Source organism: Dipodomys spectabilis, unplaced genomic scaffold, assembly GCF_019054845.1.
Source record: "Dipodomys spectabilis isolate Male_0828 unplaced genomic scaffold, ASM1905484v1 ptg000505l, whole genome shotgun sequence".
Taxonomy (NCBI): Eukaryota; Metazoa; Chordata; class Mammalia; order Rodentia; family Heteromyidae; genus Dipodomys; species Dipodomys spectabilis.
The window spans coordinates 3,145,165-3,168,034 of record NW_024871182.1 but is presented as its reverse complement, the minus strand read 5'-3'; positions in this window follow the sequence as shown (position 1 = coordinate 3,168,034).

Sequence of the window (22,870 nt, the reverse complement as noted above, 5' to 3'; positions counted from 1 at the left end):
AGGCTGAGATCTGAGAATCACGGTTCAAAGCCAGCCCAGGCAGGAAAGTCCGTGAGATACTTATCTCCAATAAACCACTAGAAAACCAGAAGTGGTACTGTGGCTCAAGCCTTAGAGCACTCATCTTCAAAGGAAGATTTGAGGGATAATGACCTGGCCCAGAGTTCAAGCCCTACGACCACCACCACCACCACCACTACCAAATATATATATATATTTGTATGTATGTATATATGCTTAATGGCCAGATGGTAGCGGTTCATACCTACAATCCTAGCTACTCAGGAGACTAAGATCTGAGAATTACAGTTTATAGCCAACCCAGGCAGGAAAATCTATGAGATTCTTATGTCTAACTAGAAAGAAATGTAGAAAGTGGAGGTGCAGCTTTAGTGGTAGAGCACCAGCCCTGCATGAAAAAAGGTAAGTTTACCATTCTTGTACACATTAAAACATTCAGGTCCCAAGCCACTCAGCTATAGAAGGACAAACTGGGAGATGTGAATACAAGCTAACTTTAGAACTCAGGGCTTGGCTCTCACCCTGCTACACTCCCAGTCAAAGCGGACTAATGAAAGATGGAGGACCTCAATAAAACCATCCCTATGGCCATGTATTGTGGCACTCAGGAAGCAGAGGCAAGAAGAATACTAAGAGTATGAAGCAAACATGGGCTAGATAGATGGATCCTGTCTTAGTAAAACAATCCTTGTGCACAGGAGAAGCCTAAGGACTATGGGAACTTGTCATTATTACCTCAATGAACAAAAGGATAAACATTTAGAAAATAATCAAGATCCCTATATGAAACTGTGGACACAGAGGCCTAGCTTTGCCATAAACCATCTTTCTGAACTTCATTCCTTTATCATTTAAATGTCTCAAATACCACCTTCTGGTTGTTAAGACAACTTTGGTGAGATCCCTTATGTGAAAAGTTCTTTGAAAACCTCAAAATGCTGTATAAATTTTGTTATTAATGAGAATCCCTAAAAATTGTCTGAGTCAACTTGCTAAAATTCATTCTCTCAAGTCCCCTTTACAGGGGCAGAAAAGAGGTGTAAAGAGATGAAAATAATTGCCTAAAGTTCCAACACTGAGAAGGAATGTTATATACATGGCAGGAAGTCTGGAGTGTCATTTTCTCTTCCTGCTTTCCAGTCCATCCTGTTCACCACTGTATTTACATGCAAATACACACACATCTCTTCCGCAAACAAAGGTGCTGGGAAGTAATTGCTAGGTCTCAGAAGGAGGACACTAGCACTTCTAGGCTCACTATAACACTACTGTGACCTTTGACCCAGAGGAGAACTTCCAGCATTAGGAACACAACTCCTCCCTTACAGATAACATTGGGGAAAGCAGAGGGTCAGCAGCCCAGTACTGCCAACAGTCTAAGGAAATAACTCCAAGTTCCTCATACTTTCAGAATCCTACACACTAGACCATTTCCCTTCTTCCCCCATCTCCTCTATTTTCTGACATTCAGCAACATTGTGGAAGGATAAGTTACAGAATCCTAGAATCAGGGCTCATAGGAACTCATATCCTAAAGACTGCCTACTCTAACTTCTCCCATCTGGCACTCCAACTTCCTCCAGTTTCAACTTTGAATTCTTCGAAGGATGGGGAGCTCACTACTTCCAGGACCAGCAGACACTCCCCCAAACATACCCAGATGGCATGATACAGCAAGCACATAATATAGCAGGGATGAGGCACATGGACCTTCCTCAGGAGTAGCTACAGAGTAGAGGGGCCCAGTGCAAAGTGACAACACAGCACCTTTTGTTCAAATATTAATACTTTCCAGATAGCAAAAGGAGAAGGTTAAACTAAGAATAAGCCTTTTCATGTGTCAGGAAAAAGCAGTAGCCCTATGTGCACTCACTAATCACATCACAGAATACTGGCAACCAAACTAAGAGATGGAGTTGGTGGATGATAAGCACATACAGCAAGTTAATGACAAAGCCAAACACAGCCCTGGCCTCTTCACCCTGATACTGGTACAGGATAGGAAATGAAGGAGATTTCAAGAAAGAAAAACATACAAGACACAGAATTTAAGGGGGAAAAGGCTAGGCTGGTTATCAGGGTTTGAACTCAGGGTTTAGGAAAGGCCATTGCTAACTTTCCTCAGTTTCTGAACAGTTAAGATGTACCATAAAGGTCAAGCCAACTCCTCTTGGATGGTTTGCAACAATTAACTAGAGTAATTGTTAAGCTCCAATTGATCCACCTTGTGGCAAAGAACTGTCTGTGCTCAAGATACCAGAATGGCCAGGCAGCAGCCTGACACTGAGGAGAAAGGAAAACCCATCAACCTCAAAAGTCAGCCTCTTCCTGTGAGGGCAGCCAACAGTCAATTCTGACCCTGATATGAACATTACCCACTTCCCATGGGACCACAAAAATCCCCTAAGCAAATCTTAAATGTCCCAATATACAAAGCAATTCAAGCGTGCATAGATTTGCCAGGAGATGAGAGAGGTAGAGTGATGTGATTGAGCAGGAAAATGTTAATCCAAGCCAGGAACTGGAAACTCACACCTGTAATCCTAGCTACTCAGGAGGCTGAGATCTAAGAATCCTGGTTCTAATCCAGCCCACTCAGGAAAGTCTGTAAGACTCTTATCTCTACACCAAAAAGCCAGAAGTGGAGCTGTGGATTAGGTGGTAGAGTAACAGCCATGAGTGAAAAACAACTAAAGGAGAGCACCCAAGGCCTGAGTTCAAGAGCCACGATCTGAGCATGCACACACATGCACATGAAGAAAAATGCCAATTTAGTCCATATACATGTACAGATACGTGAGACATGAGTGAGTTTCAAAGAGGCAAAACAATTATTATCACAGTTTGGGCTGCAAGAAATACCACATCCTATCAGAAAGAAGTAGAGAAGGAAGGTATGTGGCATTCTGCCCTCAGGGGACAGAGCTCTGGGACATTTTGGGGGATCCCTCCAGCTGTACACCTCTATATTCCGGGAGGGTCAAAGGTGGCAAGTTCCTCAAGAACCAGAAATTCACCTTTCACCCCATCCAAGGGACTGGAAGCTCCAAGAGCATCTTTGCACTCACTCCCCAAGGAATTCACAGGACCTGAGACAAAAATAGGACAGCGAAAGAAAAGGGAAAAGGGGCAGGGAGTTCCAGAGGTCCCTGTGAAAATGGCAAAACGTGAAAGGGACTGACCTGAGTAAATACAGCAGGATCAGCAGGGGGGTTGAGGGAGGGGAGCAGAAGTGATGGGCGAACCGGTTCTACAGAAAGCCTCACACTCTGGGGATACCGGCATGTGCAAAGAGGGTACTACCCAGAAAAAGAACTCTGGACCAGGTGAGACAACAGGAGAGGGCATCGGAAAGGCGGACAAACTGTAAAGTATGGAAAACAGAAATAAGAGTCCCATAATGGGCACTAAGGGCCCTGGGTTCTAATTCTGACTCTGCCTAGTGGGCAAATCCCTGTCCTTGGAGCATCAATTTACCCCATCTGGGGGAGGGGATGGATAGAAGGGCAAACTCTTCAGGGGCTGCCTCTGACGACACCAACAGGAGGAGGAGGAGAGAGAAGGAGCCGAAGGTCTGAAGTAAAACCAGAGAAGTGGGAAGGGGGACGGGACCATCCCTAGCCCCACCACACCCAAGGCACTCACCTGTCCCACTGCAGGGACCTCCTCCACTCCCGACCTCCCGGAGATGCCTTCCGGCTGCTGCTGGAGGTACAGAGCCCACACAGCTCCATGTTGGGCAGGAAGACCAGGGCCGCCAGTACCAGATCCACTGCCTGCAAAAGCCGCTTCTCCTTGCCTCACCTGGGACAGTCAGCCCTACCGCACCTGCTGGCCCCTTTGCGCAGCGCGCTCCAGGCTCTGTGCCCATGCATGCGTCCACCTGGCAGGGCAGCAGCAGCTCCAGGAGCACAAGGGCCGAGATGCAGGCCCGGGTCCAACTTTGCTGCACTTCCGCCATTCGCTGGCCAGGGAGCTGGATGCTACCACTAAGTCACCGCCATGGGGGGGGGGGAGTCTCCACCTCCAACATCAATGTCGGGCACAGTGGAGCCATCAGGCCTACAACACCCTCTTACAGACTTCCTAGAACACACCTGTAGATTTCAACCTACATCTTTTCGGAAGGGTTTCAGTCTACCCGGGGCGACCCTGACATCCGATGTTAGGTCTCCTCCCTCCTGAGCTGCAATGGTGCACTCTGCTCTGCCCCTGCTCCCCTACTGGGAGGAGCAGTGAAAAAGTGTAGGAGTTGGGTTGTTGGGCGCTGACTGGTGCACGCTGAGCCTGGTGCCTTTCATCATGGGACCTCAAGCTAATGAGGCCAAAGCCTTCAGCCAAATGTTGTGAAATAAGAATGGATCCACCAGGCTAGAGGCACTTGTATATGTATCAACATGTTTTTAACATATTTTATTGATTAATGATTGATTGATTGATTGTGTGTATGTGTGTGCTGGTACTAGAGCTTGCTCTCTTAGTTTTCTGCTCAACCACTTTAGCCACACCTCCATGTCTAGCTTTTCGTTGCTGTTGTTATTTAACTGGTTAATCGAAGATAAGGTTTTTTGCCCAGACTGACTTTGAACCACAATCCTCAGATCTCAGCCTCCTGAGTCGCTTTGATGACAGGCATGAGTCACCAGTGTGTGGCTTGTTTTTAATATTGTTTAACAAACTGCTTATTCACAGACTGTGTCTCCAGTTTCCCACCTAATCATCAGAAATCTTTAGCCCCCATTTCCTTATCTACTAAGTAACCACTCTGTGTGGTATTTTCACAATAAAATTTTTTTAAAAAGACAAAGGCTGGTTCAATTCATTGTTCTCTCTTATGGGAACATGGTATGCTAGGTGTGGGATAGAGACCTGGCGGCCAGGGGAACAGATTCAGACCCAGATTAGATACTTGCAGTAAGGAGTGAGTGAATTTTGGGACTAGCACAGTCTTGCAGTCTGGAGGATTGGATGGAAATTAATTGCACGGTATTTTGCGATGTAAAAATATGTGGATCAAGATGTAATATGAGGAAAGAGACTGCAAAATGATGCAGTATCCAGTATCCCTACTCTCTGTCACTCACTCATCCCCTAAGCTCTGGGTCTGATCCCTCCATAGTCCCAGCATAAGAAGGACTATGACAGTGATCTGAGAACAACCACTCAGGATCACTTGGTGATTGTAATTGTGGGATGGACGACATTGTCTTGAGCAGTCTCCAGTACAACTGTGGAGACACCCAACTAGAGCTAATCCTAGTTACAAGCCCAAGTGGGGAGGTTTGATGGGGAAGGCAAACAGGAGCTGGTGCTGCCCTGCTCCCCAAGTAATATGTAGATGGGGGAGGACTGTAAGAGCAAGTCTGGGGTGACTCCACCCACTGTGTCTGGATCACAATGATCCCACAATGCATACCTGTTTCTCGCTGACCAATAAGATACAAGAATCGAGGCCACATCCACATTTTCTGCTGCCTAATACCACTGTCATTTTCCTCTATTGACTCATACCACTACCAGCAGGTGAAGGAAGTAAAGGTGCTATGTGGTGACTGAGTGAATTTCAGAGATCCTGTAGGAAGTGGGTGATTGCAAGAATAGAAATGATTTCAGAAAGCTTGGGAATATGGCCCCTCCACCTTCCTCATCCCAGTGCTGGGATATCTAACCAAACCAGAAACGCATGCACAATAAAATTTTCTTTAGGCAAGAAACAACAGCAAGAGTATCTGGAGAGGAATTGACCTGGTGGACCCACTAACACCAACATAAAGAAAACTGAAAACAGGTAACCTCAAAACAATCATAACTGTGGACTGTAAATCAACCAAGGGTGAGACCAAAGACCATGCAGATCTGTAATCTTCCTCTGGTTCCTTTCCTGCTAGTGTCCTTTCCTCTGACACTGGAATCACTAACAATATGTCAGAAGCCCTACGTCACCCCAAGAGAGTAACCAAAAGATAAACAAAGGTAATAAGAGAGAAGGCATGGGTGGAGAAAGCTAGAGACCATGAAAGTATTAATGACCAAATTAAGCCTGGAGAGAGACCATGTTGCAGAGGACTTGAAGTTGGAGAGGTCCATGAGGAAAGACAAGGTTCAACAGATGAACCAACTAAGAGATTAGAAAGAGCAATGGGTGTGATAAGTGTTTGACCCAGAGGTAAACATGGTGGAACTTCAATGACAGTTGGCAGAGCTACCCTCCAGCAGCTGCCTGCAGGACCAACTCAGCCCAAGCTACAGTTGCCATCCAAGACCTATTAGTTGCAGAAGTAGCAACAGAAATGTGAGAAGCAGTGTTACATTCAAAGGCAGGAAAACTAGAGCCTCAGTTTCCAAAATGTGAAGGAGCAGGAGTGGCTGTGGTAACTGGAGCAGCAGAGAAAGGCCTGGGATCTGCATAAGCTCTTCAAGACAATGGGAAGATTATACATTAATGAGGCCATGAGATGCACAATTTTGCATAACCTAGAGATCAAAGAGCAGCTGGGCCAGCTGCAGGTTGCCTTCCACAGGCTAAGAAACAGAAGGAGGAGCTCTCTAGTGTGCTGCACTCAAAGCTGCAGGTGAAGGAAGAAGCTGGACCAGCAAGAGGAGAAGTTAGAAGAATGGAAAGAGATGGCTGAGTTAAGGATCCAAGTGGCTCAGAATCTCAGGAGCTTCATAAACAGCTGCAGGAGCTCAGAGCTACCTGTGAACAGCACAGGGCCTACAATTTTCAGCTGACCTTAAAGAATGAGGCATTGCTGCAGCACCCGCAGAAGCAGACACAGTTGCTGGACAAAGTTGGAGGACCAAGAAGGTCCATCAAAAATTACACAACATTTTTGATGTGCCTTAAAACCACCAGAGAGAAGCAGGAGCAGATATGGGCCCCAGCTGAGCTTTCTGGCTTTCACTAGAGAAGGAGGAGTGAGCAAAAAGGAAAGGGGGTGATTCTACTTGTTGTGACTGTCCTAGAAGACAGACAACCCAAAGACTAGGAGGGATTTTTATCTTTATCCATTGATGAATTAAAGAAGGTGAAGCTTAGCCAGCAGCTGCATGAGCAACAGACCTACTATGGGTACCTGGCCAATATGGTAGTCAAAAGCCAGAGAAAGCTGAAGCAGTAGGGTTTCTTCTCCAGGAATTGAAACCATGGGAAAGGAAGCAGGACACACAAGTGCCCAAGAAGACACTGAAATTCTGCTTCACCCACAAGCTGCCTGGAAAAAGTGGGCTACTAGAGGCAAGTGGATAAACTCCAACATGGATGCAGCCAGCTGTCAAAACCTATCAGCACCATTGAAGACTCCCTAGATTTCTATAAAGAACAGATGGAAGTACTGGATGAGCTATATCAGAAGAAAGATGAGTGTGTCAACCAGCTCTTCCAGGAGGAGAAGGAGAAGAAGAAGCTGCTATTGCTTCTTACAGATGAAGGGACCTGAGTTTCAGGACAAGATCCTAGCAGCCATCCAGACCCCTGCGGATGAGGGCCCCTCAGAACTCTCAGGCTTCAGGAAGAGGGAAGTTATGAAGAAGCAACAAGATTTTGAAGATTTAAAGCTTGAAGACTATGTGGATCCTGCCCAAGGAGAGGCTGGGGTACCTTGGCATCTCAAGGACCCCTACTACAGAGCAGATTGTGCTACAACAGCTTGCTATTCAAACACCTACCTGAGCTTACATGTTTGGGCAATAATGGCTGCAGGACTGAGACAAATGACAACTTGGAGATCATTTTTGCATGAAGACCTGGAGGCTTCCAGCTGGGGAACAGGGCTCTTGTCCTCTAACTTACTTTGTCACAAGAGGATCAGGTGGCATACTCTCAGGCCTAATTATAATGAATGAGAGAGAGGAGGAGCCAAACATACCAGAGGCTTCTGGGAGCTGGCCCAAATTCTAGAGACATTTAACAGTCCATTCATTACCAGGTAAGGGGCTCAGGTGTAGGTTTCCACAAAGTGTAAATGCTTTACAAAGGAAGTTGGAGAGTGATGACACGGTTTTATATTATTATGATGATAATAGAAAATGTTTGAGGTCACAGTTTAATAATAGTGTATTTCAATTTCATAACATTACATTTTTTACATTTTATGCAATATTTTGATATTACTGTATTGTATACATTATATCAATCATTTCATGATGTATGTTGTATGTCACTAGCGTCACTTGGCTTTTTGAAAATGTAAGGAATGCTGAGCTGGGCAATAGTGAATTTTCTTTTTTGTATGTTAAAAAGTTACAACCGTGATAGTGAGATGAAACAATAATAAAAACCACGGAAAACAAGAAAATATTAATGCTGAAATCCTGGAACAAAGCAAAGATATGAGATGAATAATTGGAAGTCTAACACAATTGGAGTACAGACACATGGATTACAGAAATGTAATCCAAAAATAAGAATATAGAATTATGAAATATCTGTAGATATGGCATATCCTAATAATTTTTCAGTGAAACCTACTGAAATGATACCTCTTGAATATTATTGTTGAACAAAAAAATAAAATTCAAACTAATATGTTACTTAACTTTGTACAGTGGACTAGATTCTGCAAGTGTAATGATATACCTTTGACTCAGGTAATAAATTGAAAATTCAGAAACAACTATTCAGTATTTAAATAAAAAAGTAATTACACAAATTGATCTAAATGCCACATGTACCATCTGTCTTAGATTTTCTGTGTATTAACTTAAAATTCACATTCCTTATGAAGGAGAAAAATAGCTGAACTAACATTAATATCTCTAAAATACTCTTAATAAAAAAAATTCCTCAAAGAAAAAGATTAGTGTAAAAATCACCTTTGAGCATACTCTACAACTGAGGTGGGAAAAATTAAACAAAAGTAATGAATTATATATAGCTCCGTATTCATAGCTTTTTAAAGAATTATTTCAAACATCCTTCATTTTTGAAATCAGTTCAGAATTCTTGCGTATATTAAAATTGGGGAACTACATTACCACTAGAAAATTAATACAGTATTTTTTATGAGATTAGAAGTCCGATGAGAATAAAAAGATTGAAATGGCTCAAATGGTGAAGCACCAGACAAGCAGGAGGCATGAAGATTTACAAATAAAAAGACTTGGATGATCATATAATAACTCCACAATGAAAGCTCAGCTAATTTTCAAAACCACCTACATTCAAAACCACCTACATTTCAAAACCACCTACATTTCAAAACCACCTACATTTCAAAGTCACCTACATTCTGGTGGAAAAGTAATTAATTCATAGTACAAAAATAAAAGATTCAAATAGGTAAGAAAAAAAAAACGGTTTTCCAATCCTGTTCAAATTTAACTTTCACCTAGCCAAAATAAACACTTGTCACTGTCTAAGAAAATTGTAATATAGCTAGCAAGACCAATAGAAAGCCCACGGATTGGGAGAAGATCTTTACTAGCCATACAACGGACAAGGGTCTCATATCTAAAATATACTTGGAACTCAAAAAATTAAATCCCCCAACAACAAATCCTGAAAGAAACAACTGCCCAATAAACAAGTGGGCGAAAGACTTAAAGAGAAACTTCTCTGAAGAAGAAAGAAGGATGGCCAATAGACACAATGAAGAAATGCTCAACCTCCCTAGCCATAAAAGAAATGCAAATCAAAACAACATTGAGATACCACCTCACTCCAGTTAGAATGGCAAAAATCAAGAACTCTAACAACAACAGATGCTGGAGGGGATGTGGACAGAAGGGAACCTTACTTCATTGTTGGTGGGAATGTAAACTTGTTCAACCACTTTGGAAAGCAGTATGGAGGTTCCTCAAAAGACTCCACATAGAACTCCACTATGACCCAGCAATCCCACTTTTGGGCATTTACCCAAATGTTTACAAACAAGACCACACTAAAGCTCCCAGCACAACTATGTTTATTGCAGCCTTATTTACCATAGCTAAGGTCTGGAACCAACCCAGATGCCCCTCAGTAGATGAATGGATCAAGAAAATGTGGTATATATACACAATGGAATTCTATGCCTCCATCAGAAAGAATGACATTGCCCCATTTGTTAGGAAATGGAAAAACTTGGAAAAAATTATATTAAGTGAAGTAAGCCAGGCCCAAAGAAACATAGTTCCCATGGTTTCCCTTATTTGCAATATCTAGTATATGTATGAGTCAAATGGAAAAGGTTAGATAATGTGATGTTAGGAAAATAAACCCTTTGATATGCATCTTAATGTTTTTTTCTTTCATGCATGTGTTTCTAACGCATTTATAAGATTATTTCTTTGTTGCTTTGTATGTCCCTCCCCCACAGTATAACCCCTGCTTTCACTATATTTTATGTCAATATAACTTGTGGAGGAGATGGGGAAAAACAAGTCGTTTAAGGATACAGGTGTTGCAACAATGAGAAGTACAAGTTGTCATGTCCAAAACGAGCTTTACATCGTCGGTGCGGGGGTGGGGGGGGTGGGGGGGGGAGAAGGATTGGGACTGCGGGGGAAGGGGGGAAGCTGGGAAGGGATGTGAAGGGTAAACAAAGGAGAAGGCTGCAATGCTTGGTAAGAAATGTACGCATTATCCTGCCCATGTAATTGTAACCCCTCTGTACAGTATGTTTACAAATAAAATAAAATGTAAAAAAAAAAAAAAAAAAAGAAAATTTTATGAGGCATTTCCATGAAAGAGGAAGTTAAAGGTGTGGTTTCCAGGATGGAAATTCCAACTCCCGATGATATGTAAATCAACTTCCCTAATTGAGAACTCATGTACACACCCTTTTCTTGGCCCACTGCCCTGAATCAGAGGACCTATTCCTCCACTTTTTGTGAAAGGGAACTGTCTTTACACTTTTTTTTTAACACCTCCCCATTGCTGACACATTATATAGAGAAGTCTCTTGGGGTTGTGGTGTTTCTTTATCTTGACAATGACAGTGTGAGTTTTTGGAATGTGGTTAAGAGTTCCCTTCTCTGGAGATACACCATTGGCTATTTCCAACTTCCTGTCAGACCCTTTTTCTCCAATGATAAACCACTATTAGTGAAGATTCTATACGTTGGGACCTCTATAGCAGAGAACCTTTCTCAAATGAAGCAAACCATTAATACTGTACTAATTTGAATTTTATGCACAGTAATCCCATTTTGTTATGAAATATGGAGGTAACATATAATTAAACATAACATGTAAACAATGAAGATAAGATAAAGTAGCAACAATGCAACAATAGAGCCAGAAATATTTAAAAATTGCCATAAAAATAAACTCATGCAAAAATGAGACCCCAGTGACTGCTTTTCACCATGAAAGAAGGTTGATCTCAGAATAACAGCAAAAAACAAAACAAAACAAAACAAAAAAACATTTAATTCAGTGGGCATTGTTGTTTTCCCAGTAATCCTTGCTACTCAACAGGCTGAGCTCTGAGGACGGCAGTTCATAGCCAGTTCATATAGGAAAGTCCAAAAGACTCATCTTCAAATAACCACCAAAGTGGAGCTGTGGTCCAAGTCGTAGGAGAAAAAAAAAAGCAACAACAACAAACCCACACGAATAGTGCTCATGCCCTAAGTTCAAGCCCCAGTAATTTCGAGAACAAAAAAGCAGTACTGGTTTCAGTGACACAAAGTTCTAGAGCAGACTTTTGATTACTAGATCCTTGGAAGAAAAAAACAGAAACACCTCTATACTAGACCATTGGGGTGTTGAACTTTCTATTAGATTGGATTGTTTAAGTTTCACTACTAATTCCTAAAAATAAAATAAAATAAAATGAATTGGAATACTTAGAGAAATAGCTGGTAATATTGGAGAAGAAAGAAAATGCAGGGTTGAACACTAAAGATGAAAGAATGGTTTCAGAAAAAATAAGTCATAATTTTTGCGGTAAAAATGAGGAGAACATTAATTCAGGCTAAGAGATTAATAATAACAATGGCAAAGCTCAATTTATCCATTAGGCATACTGAGTGGTTAACAATAGTCAACAATTGTAACAATACAACAGTTTGCTGTCCAGTTGTGATGGTTCTTTGTTGGTGTCCGTTTTTCACTCTATGTACCCAATTATTGTGCATTCATCCCCACTATCATTATCATATGAAGATAAAAAAATAATGCTTAGCCAGCACCAGTGGTGCACCTCTGTAATCCTAGCTACTCAGGAAACAGATCTGAGATCTCAGTTCAAATCTGGCCCGGGCAGGAAAGTCGTAGACACTCATCTCCAATAAACCACTAGAAAGCTGGAAGTGGTGCTGTGGCTTAAGTGGTAGAGGGCTCACCTTGAGCTGAAGAGCTGATGTTTCCCTCAGACCCAGAGTTCCGCAGCACTAATGACAAAATTTTTTTTAAAAAGAAAAATTTCAAAAAAGATTGAGGGTTAATGCCTGAGAGTCAAAGATGCAAACATAGTGTTAGGCTACTATTTATCTGCGGGCAATTCAGATAGGGGATTATGCTTTCAAAGCTACTGGATCAACAGCAAGAAAGGTACAAGATTGGTTATAGTAACAAAACCACAAATGGGAAAGGTTATGACAGGGACACTCCAGAACCTATAACCCTAAAGAGAATATTCTGATAGGATAAAATTTATAGCGAATTGAATATTAATAATATGCTCTTGAAAGCCAATGTATATAGATATATGTATATATATGTATATTTATGTCTATGATAAATTTTTAGATCATTCTCAATAACGGCATTGAGTTATTAAATTATATATCAGAATACCACACCATTTTATAATAAAAAGGCATAAATGATATTTGAAATAAAGATAAGAGAAATAGAGTGGAAGAACAGCTCAGGGACAGATCCTCTACCCTGAGTTCAAGTCCAGCACTGACAGACAAACAACAAGAACAACAACATCGCAAGGATGAGTCAGTATAGACAATAGACAAGAGGAAATGATCTCTGAGCCTAGGATCTTTGTTCACTCATAGTCAGGTGATCAACGACAGTCAGGTGATTACTGGTATGATTCAGGCAGGTGATGGGAAAGCTGGGAGGTGCTGGTCTGTGGGCAGATTTAATCCTGATCACAACTCAAGCAAGAGATAATTATGTCATCTCAGCTTTGTGCAAAGTGTGAATTGGAAGAACTCAGTCCAGAAGAGCCTAAGAATAAACACAAGTTTCTATTCCAAAAACAAAAGCAAACACAGAGAGGACAAGGCTTAAGTGGTAAAGTACCAGCCCAACATCAGGCCTAACAAATTACAAATAAAAAAAGTATAGGATGATAACCTGTTAAGAAATACGAACTCAGCTATGAAGACCCATAAGATACAGTGGATAATATCAGTAATATGGCCTACAGTCCTGTGGAAAAGTAATAAAAGCATAGTTCCATTATAAAACATACACAGAAGTAAAAAACAAAATAAAAGAAACACAATAAACTTTTCCAATCCTGGACAAACCTACGTTGCACCTAACCCAAATAACCTAACCAAATTGTAAGAAGTAGGTCCTTGAAAGAGGAAGTGAACGGTGTGGTGGACAGGATGTAAATTCCAACTCCTATTGATATGTAAATCAGCTTCCCTAAGCAACCAATCAGAGACTTCCTTTCCTGGGCCCACCCTCTTTCAGTATAAATAGAGTGGAGGTATGAGACTCAGGCATTGCTGAAGATCCTACATCAGCAGGCTGGAGGCCATTTGGAGCTTGGATACTCCAGGTGAGAATTAGAGTGAGAGAATCTACTCCTCTTTTAATTCTTCTCTCCTTGGTTTGGTGGTGTTGGTGGTGGTATTGTTTTGTTGGTTGCGGGGATTGAACCCAGTGGTAGGGCAGTGTTGCTGGGTCACTTTGTGCTCAAGACTAGGCATTGTCCCTGGGCCACTTTGTGGTCAAAGCTAGTGCTTTACCACTTGAGCCACAGCTCACTTGTGATTTTGGAGTGGTTAATTGGAGATAAGAATCTGTGTCAGGGGGACTTTTGTGGCCGAGGCGGTTTCAAAGCTTGATCCTTAGCTCTCAACCTCTTGAGTAGCTAGGTTTCTATGGGTGAGCCACCAGCACCTCATTAGATTCTAGGAATGATGGACCCTGACACTGCCCAGGCCTTCCAGAAGGAATTGAGATGTGCCATCTGTATAAATACTTTTATAGAGCCAGTCACCCTAGAGTGTGGGCACAGTTTTTGTCGACCTTGTCTCTGCCTCTGCTGGGAAGAGACCCAGATTCCAGCCAGGTGCCCTGTGTGCAGGGGACCCTGCCAGCAGAGAGACCTCAAAACCAACGTGGTTCTGAGGAGCCTGGTGGCCATTGCCAGAAGAGCCAGCCTCAGGCATTTTCTGAGCTCTGAACAATACATGTGTGGGACACACAGGGAGACAAAGCAGATGATCTGTGAGGTAAACAGGGCCCTGCTCTGTAGGAGCTGCTCCCAGTCTCAGGAGCACAGGGCTCACAAACACCATCCCATAGATAGGGCTGCTGAGGAGCAGAGGGAGATGATTTCAAAGCAGATGCATGCTGTATGGGAAAAGACTCAAGAAAACCAGCACAATTTACAGGAGAAGAGGAGACTCATCAACCGATGGATTTGGTATGTGAAGCTATTCCGAGGCATGACTAAGGATGTTTTTAGAGTGCTGTTTTTAGAGCTAGGTGTCCAGGAGGAGGAAAGACACCATTCCCAGCTACTGATCAATGAAGGAAGAGCCATGTTACTGCAACTCAGAGAAAGGGAAACCCAAATGCTTCAGAAGAAGCATCAGCTCAGGAATATGTATCAGGAGCTGATCAAAACATACCAGAAGCCAGATGTGGAACTGCTTCAGGATGTAGAGTTGATCCTAGAAAGCTGTGAGTCAGTATTGTTCTTCCTGCCTCTTCCTCTGAGGCCAGAGCTCAGTGCCCCTCCCATTCCTGGACTGATAGAGAGGCTCAGCCAGCACCAGGTGGAGATTGCCTTCAATGATGCTACGCGGAACCAAGATCTTGGGAGCTGTGTTGGACACAACAATCCCTATGCAGTTTTGAATTCTGAAGAGTCCTTCCACTTTACTGCTTTTGGACGCCAAGTCTTCAGCTCTGGGAAACATTACTGGGAGGTTAGTGTGGATGACTCTTCCACCTGGGCCCTGGGAGTTATTAGGGATTCCTCCATAGGGAGCAACCTCACTGAATCTAATGCTCTTTTCCTCCTTTGTTTGTGAAAGAGAACACACTTTCCACCATTTTTACCACCTCCCCACTGCTGCCTCACTATGTAGAGAAGCCTCTGGGCCGGGTTGGTGTGTTTCTTGATCTTGACGATGGCAGTGTGAGTTTTTGGAATGTGGCTAAGAGTTCCCTTATCTGGAGATACCCCACTGGCGCTGTCCAATTTCCTGTCAGGCCCCATTTTTTCAGTGGTAGCCTGGAGTCCTAAGTGAAGAGACTGTCTATGTGTTGGGAACTCTATGGCAGAGAACCTTTCTCAAATGAGGCAAACCACTAATACTGTACTAATTTGAATTTCTCGGTGCAGTAATCCCATTTTTTTATGAAATATGTGGGTAATAATAAAATGTAAAATGTAAAATGTCGAAACCAATACTAAATGAAGATAAGATAAAGTAGCAACAATGTAACAAGAGAGTAAATAAATATTTAAAAAATGCTATACAAATAAACCCATGCAAAACTGAATCCCCAGTGACTGCTTTTCACCCTGAAAGGAGTTGGAGCTCAGAATAACAATATAAAACAACACTTAAAGCAGTGGGCACTGTTGTTTTACCAGTAATCCTTGCTACTCAGCAGGCTGAGTTCTGAGGATAATGCATAGCCAGGACGAACAGAAAAATCCAAGCGACTCTTATCTCCAATTAACCACCAAAGTGGAGTTGTGGTTACGTGGTAGAAGAAAAAAAATCCCACAAGAACAGGGCTCATGCCCTAAGTTCAAGCCCCAGGAACAGCTAGAACAAAAAAGCAGTACTAGTTTCAGTGACACAAAGTTCTAGAGCAGCCTTTTTATTAATAGGTCCTGTTATCCATCCTGGGAGGAAAAAAAACAAACACCTCTCTCCTAGAGCATAGGGGTCTTTACACTTTCTATTAGATTGGATTCTTTAACTTTCAGTATCATTTCCTAAACAAGGGGAAAAAAATGTATACTCAGAGAAAGAGCTGTTAATAATGGAGAAGACTGAAAATGCATGGTTGAACACTAAAGCTGAAGGCATGTCTTTAAATAGAAGAAGTAAGTCATCTTTTGGGGGTCTAAAAATGAACAGAATACTATGGTAGGCTAAGAGATTCACAATAATAACTATGGCAAAGCTTAATTTATATATTAGGCATACTGAGAAGTTAACAAGAGCTACCAATTGTAACAATATAACAGGATGCTGTGCAGCTGTGATGGCTCTTTTTGGATACTTAATTGTAGTTCTTTCATCCCCTGTGAAATTATCATATGGAGTTAAAAAATGCTTACTTTTGGGAAGGTGGCTCAGTGGTAGAGCATTCCCTTGCATGCATGAGGCCCTGGGTTTGATTCCTCAGCACCACATAAGCAGAAAAAAAGCCGTAAGTGGTGCTATGGCTCAAGTGGTAGGTACTAGTCTTGAGCTGAAGAGCTCAGGAACAGCACCCAGGCTCAGAGTTCAGGCCCCCCGACCGGACCCCCTCCAAAAAAATAAAAGCTTACTTTTTTGTTTCCCTTTCACTCTAGATACTTAATTGTTGTGTGTTCATCCCTTCTGTAATTATCTTATTGATCATGAAAAAAACTATTACCTTGTGATTCAATGATATGTATGTAGTGTTAGACTGCTACTTCCCTGTTGGCAATTCAGATATAGGAGAGTTTGCTTTCAAAGCTCATGGTTCAACAAACAAGAACAGAATACGTTCAAGATCCTGGAATGTGGAAGCTTATGTCATCGATTCTACAGAACTTACTACCCTAAAAATAACATCCTAGATAATTTTCTAATGTTTATAGTGAATAGAGTATTAACAGTGTGCTCTTATAAAACACACACACACACACACACACACACACACACACGAGCATTAGTAGGTTCTCTTATCAGTTTATCATATATATATTAATTTACCATTTCATTTTAATATAAGCTTAGTCATATATGGTTTTTATTAGCCTTTTGATCCAACATAAAGCTCAGGAGAGTGCATAGATCCTTAGTTTAAGCCCCTGGAATATTTCAGGAAAAAAATTAAAATGGGTAAGTTACAATAGAAAATAGACTTGGAGGAAGTAATCTCAGATCCAAGGATCCTTTCCTGACACACAGTTAGGTGATGGACATTCAGGTGATTACTGGGTTCAGACTGGTGAAGGAGATGGGCGTAGAGGGTAGGTTCCCTGTAGACTTAACAATGATCACATCTCATCCAATAGCTAATCAAGTTGGCATCTGTCTGTCATCTCAGCTATGTACAAAGCTTTGATAGGAAGATCTAAATCCAGGAAAGGCTAAGCATAAACACAAGATCATATTCCAAAAATAAGCTAAAAAATGGTATGTTTTATCAGTTCTGGTACTGTACTGTTGAATTCATACCATTTGCTTAAACTCTGCAAACCAATTTATTTAACACTAAATTAATCTATAACAATGCAATGATGTTGGTCCAGTTTTTCAATTTAGAAAACCATAGGCAGGTGTTAATAAACATAAGGTGGTGCTGAGTTTATTAAAAGAATGTTTGTGTGGTCATTTTTCACTGTATAAATGTGAGTATAGTGAATTCAGTGCAGTCTTTGTTTATCTTCCCACACGTGATTTTTAGGGTGACTTCACCTTCCTATTATAGGACTAAAAGTAGTATTTGTGACTTTGACCACTTTTGGTAGTTTTTGGCTGTTGTACTGTGCACTGTTGCTTTTATATTTCTCTCGTTTCCAGAAAAAAAAGATAAATCACTTGCTGTAATACCCAGGCTTATACATTTAAATTTCTATTGTTTATTTCTGTGATATCAATGTTACATTCAGACATCATTCTGGCATTTTATCTAATCATACAAACATATACTATTCCATGTTTCTTTGCATTATATTTCTTTGCATCTATCTTTGCATTAGTAATTAGTAATATCCTAGATACTGTGTTGCTCATTTCATAACTTCGTGATTATTTTTACTACTGGCATAATTAATGCCATTGACAAAAGAACTCAATAAATTAGATGTAGTCAAAATTTTCTAGCTTATATATCTAGAAGCACCAACAAAACTACTTTATTCTTGTTTGTGTTTTAAATTTCTGGCCTATATTGTTATAGATCTATAGTTTATTTTTATTGTATTTTATTTATCTATTCATTATTTATTTTTGTTTAATTAATTATTTTTTGCTAGTTTTTAAAATATTTTATTTGAATAGTTGAAGAAAGGAGCTGCCATTCATTAAAGTAGTTTGTGAATACAATGCATCTTGATCACTTTGATCCCTTTTTAACATTTCCATTCATCTCTCCCAAACACTTATTCTCTATTTTTTAATTTTGTAGCATATGCATTGATTTTTTTTTACTTGCTCCTGCTTTCTACCACTTTGCTATATTATATGTCTACTTTCATGGTCGAACACTTTTGCTGGTTAAAGATTATCTAGTATCCCTTTGAAAAATCATTTTATGTGTAATTGAAAAATGTTATATTTGTTAAATTAATTCTATAAAATTTAGGGATTCTTTGAATTCTGAAAGTATATTCAATCTTCATCACCTTGGAATATTCTCAAATATTCATCATTCACAAAGAAATCTCATACCTGTCTGCAGCTATTCTGAATTCTCCTTAGACTTCCAACCCCAAAGAAGCTAATGTTATGCCTGATTTTGATAATTCAAAATTTCATTAAAATCAAATCATTTTGTGTGTTATTTTGTGTCTGGCTCTTTCCATCTAGCCTGTTGTCAGTGTTTCCACTAATATCAATTCTCCATTTCTCTTTTTTACTTGATAATGGGCTATTTCATGAGTATAAAATATTTTGTGAACTGTTTTCCTATTGGTCAGCGTGAATTTTTTTTTTCAGTTCTTTGGCTGTCATGGATAATATTGCTGTTTTGTACTTAAGTGTATAAAAATTATAGACAAAGTTTCTAGGCTGTACAAAGTTTCTAGGCTGTTTGGTATTTCTGTAACTAACTTTGTGAGGAACTTTTACACTAATTTCCAAGATGAATGTGCTATTTTACAATGTATGAGAGCTTCAATTTCTTTACTTTCTTGTCAAACCTTCTAATGCACATCTTTTACCCATTCTGGTGAGTATGAAATGACATCTCATTTCTATTTTATAAGTGATTTTACAGATGCTAATGCTTTTGTCTGTTTACACATTGTTCGATTAAGAAATTTCAAGTCAAATTCTTGGTCCATTAATTGAGTTACTGATCCATTTTTTTCCTTTTTCTCCAATTCTTCTGTTTTGGAATAGGAATGTTTACACCATGTTATTATATATTGAAGATATGGTGCTCCTCATCCTCTCTGTCAACCTCTTCCTCTTCTTCCTTTCTCTTCTTTCTCCTCATTGTTGCTCTTTCTATACTTCCTTTTTCTCCTCTTCCTCTTCTTCCTTCTTCTTACTCCACCTCTTTGTTTCCTCTTCTTTTCTTCCTCTCTTCCTCTTCTTTATTGGACCAAAGCTTCATACTGTCCTAGTAAACACTCTACCACTTAAAACTGGACCATCCTAGTTTGTTTTTCACATCGGGTCTAGTGCTTTTACTCAGGCTTCCCTAGAATTTTGATCCTACTGTCGTCACTCTGAGTAGCTTTAATTAAAGGCATGTGCCTTTATACTTGGCATATAATTGGTCTTGCTTTTTTTAAAAAATATATATTTACTTTTTTTTGTTGGTCATGGGGCCTGAACTCAGCCTGGGCACGGTCCCTCATCATTTCAGCTCATGCTATCACTCTACCACTTGAGCCACAGTGCCCACTTCTAGCTTTTTCTACTTACGTGGTGCTGAGGAATTGAACTCAGGGCCTCATGCATGCAAGTCAAGTACTCTACCACTGAGCCACCTTCCAGCCCTATTTTGTTTTATTTTCATGGCAACTCTAAGCTAAGAATTTTCTTTGTGTCTCTGTGGACATTTTGAAGCTGGAATTTTGAATGGTGTTGGAAGTCAAAGCAACAAAGAATTTTGGAGAGAGGCAATGCATTCTGTTAGCTCTCCATTTATGCTAGTGTCTGAACATGAATGTAGGTCTTTTGGAGACAAAAGTGGAGCGTTTTTGTATAAGGAGGTGTGTTTGGGTGCTGTGTTCAAATGAAATGGTTAAGTCATATCGTCACTTTGATTGAATTGAAAAATATGTAGGAGAGCAATAACATACACAACTAGGTGTATGGGCGACTGAGTTCCCAGAGAAATTTAGCTAAAGTGGAAAATCACATGCTGATTGTGCACTATCCTGAAGTCTGAGAACTTAGAATCAAAGGAGGGAAAATGAGAAGCACACTTGTTCAGGAGTTCTCTCTCTGTTCCGAAATCACCATCATGTGTTACTCTTGGCTATTGTCTCTCAACCAAGATCAACTAAAACTCTGAACCATGAAGCAACATAGCCTTCCCTTCTTTTTTCTTTTTTTATGTGCATTGTTAATTTTTTTATTATTGTGAAAATACTATGCAGAGGGGTTAAAATTACATGGGCAAGATAATGAGTACATTTCTTATCAAGCATTGTAGCCTTCTCCTTTGTTTCCCCTTCATAGCCCTTCCTATCTCACCCCGCCTCCCCCCACCGAATCCTCCTTCCCCCCTCCCCAAAGTGGTAAAGTTCGTTTTTCGACATAAGGACTTGTACATCTCATGGTTGCAATGGGTCCACTCGTATCCCTATTTAAACGATTTGCTTTTTTCCCTTCCCCTCCACAAGTTATACCAACATCAAATACAGTGAAAGCAGGGGTTATAGTGCGGGGGAGGGGGGTGGAGGGACATACAAAGCAACAAAGAAACCAACCCCCCTTCCTGCAGGCATGCTTCCTTGAAGCTCTTTGTCTAACACGATCTCTCACACAGCCTCTGCACAAGGTTGCGTGGCACCTACTGGCCACATAAAGATGGCCACTCAGCTGGAGATACCAGGAACCACTGGAAGTGCAGAAACTTAAGCATTTGACCTTGTTTCTCTGGCTAGAGACTATTCATTGTATTTGCAGCCCCTTATTCTGTTGCCGATGTCAAATCAGAAGCCATCTATCCACCACAGGCAGCTTTATTAGATGTTCAAATTGGTTATGGAAGTGTCCCGCCCACCTGCGCTGGCCTCTCTTTCCTGAACTCAGCTAAGGACTCCTTGCAGACACATCCTCATGGCTGATTTGCCTGCTGTGATCTCTGCTCCTTTCCAAATGCTTGCTTTGGCAGCTTCCCCTCCATTGTGCCTGTGCTTCTCGGACTGGGTTCCCATGGGGGTTGGATATTGAGCTGCTTCTTAGAGGAGGAAACAAGGGTTGTTGTGTACAATAGCAGGCCTGAACTGGCCTGAAGGCAGGACAGACACTGTCCTAGGTGGGACTTGTCAGGGCACAGTGCAGGCATCCTGCCACTGGGCCCTGGGTCACTGTGGTGAGCAGCAGTCACACATGGCCCAACCACACTTTTTGGCTTTACAAAGGGCTGCTCTCTGTTAATAAATGAGTTTTTCTTCCTGCTTGATTTGGCTCCCCGCTGTGTCTGATTGTCTCCCGGGATAAGGGAGGCTAGGGAACGGGTGAGCACTGCACTGACCTTTCCTCATACCCCGTCTATCTTTGGTGGGACAGATGAAATCCCAACACCTAGGTATATCTTTGCCAGTTCTTGGGTTGAACTCAAGGCCTGGGCACTGTCTGTAGCACTCTACTACTTGAGCCACAGTCCCAATTCTGGCTTATTCTGTGTATGTGCTACTGAGAAATCGTACCTAGGGCTTCTTGCATGATACACAAGCACTCTCTCAATAATCCACATTCCCAGCCCCCTCATCTTTTTCTTAATGGTAGTTTTTTACATCAGTATGCTGCCATTTTACATCCCCAAGTTTAATTTTCTGAATACTGGTTACTTCTACGAAACCTGATCTTCTCTTCTCCTGCCTGGTTTCTTACTGTTCCTGCATTGGCCTCATAATAAAATCTAAGTAAAGGCTGCTGAGAGCGTCAGTGTATCATATAAGTACCCAGGCCTGGAAACCTGGAAGAGAAAAGCCATGGGCGTGAAATGAAGAGAATGAGGCAGTATACACAAGGAGCATATCTGAAAAATAAATGAGTAAATATAAGGAGAAGCATTGCATAAGGTCTGTTTGCATTCAGGGAGGTAGTATACAGAATAAGTAAGTAGGGTACTGAAAATTTTTTGTGGCATTCTAGTGCTTAAACTCAGGGCCCGATGCATTCCTCAGCTGTTTTTCCCAAGGCTGAGGATTTACCACTGCCACAGCTCCACTTCGAGCCATCTGGTCATTAATTGGACATAAGCGCCTCCCAGGCTTTCCTTCCTGGTCAGGCCTGTGAATCCTGCTCATCTTTCTCTCTTAAAGCTGGAGCACTACTCTCTGGACCACTGTTCCACTTCTGGTTTTTTGGTGGTTTATTGGAGATAAGAGTCTCACAGAATTCCTGCTCCGGCTGAATTTGAACGGCAATCTCGTGAACAGGAATCAAGCGGCTTTCTTCAGGAATACCCCAAGGAGCTCCTCCACACAAACCCTTAGTCTAAATCTCAAGAGGCACTAGAGAAAAAGAGATACATGAAGACGCGTCTAGTTTGTTCTAGATACTTAAGGTTGGAGACACACAACACTCATAATTATTAGATCATTTTATAGGAGCAATGAAGACAATTTGAGGATCTCTCCAGCTTTTGGGC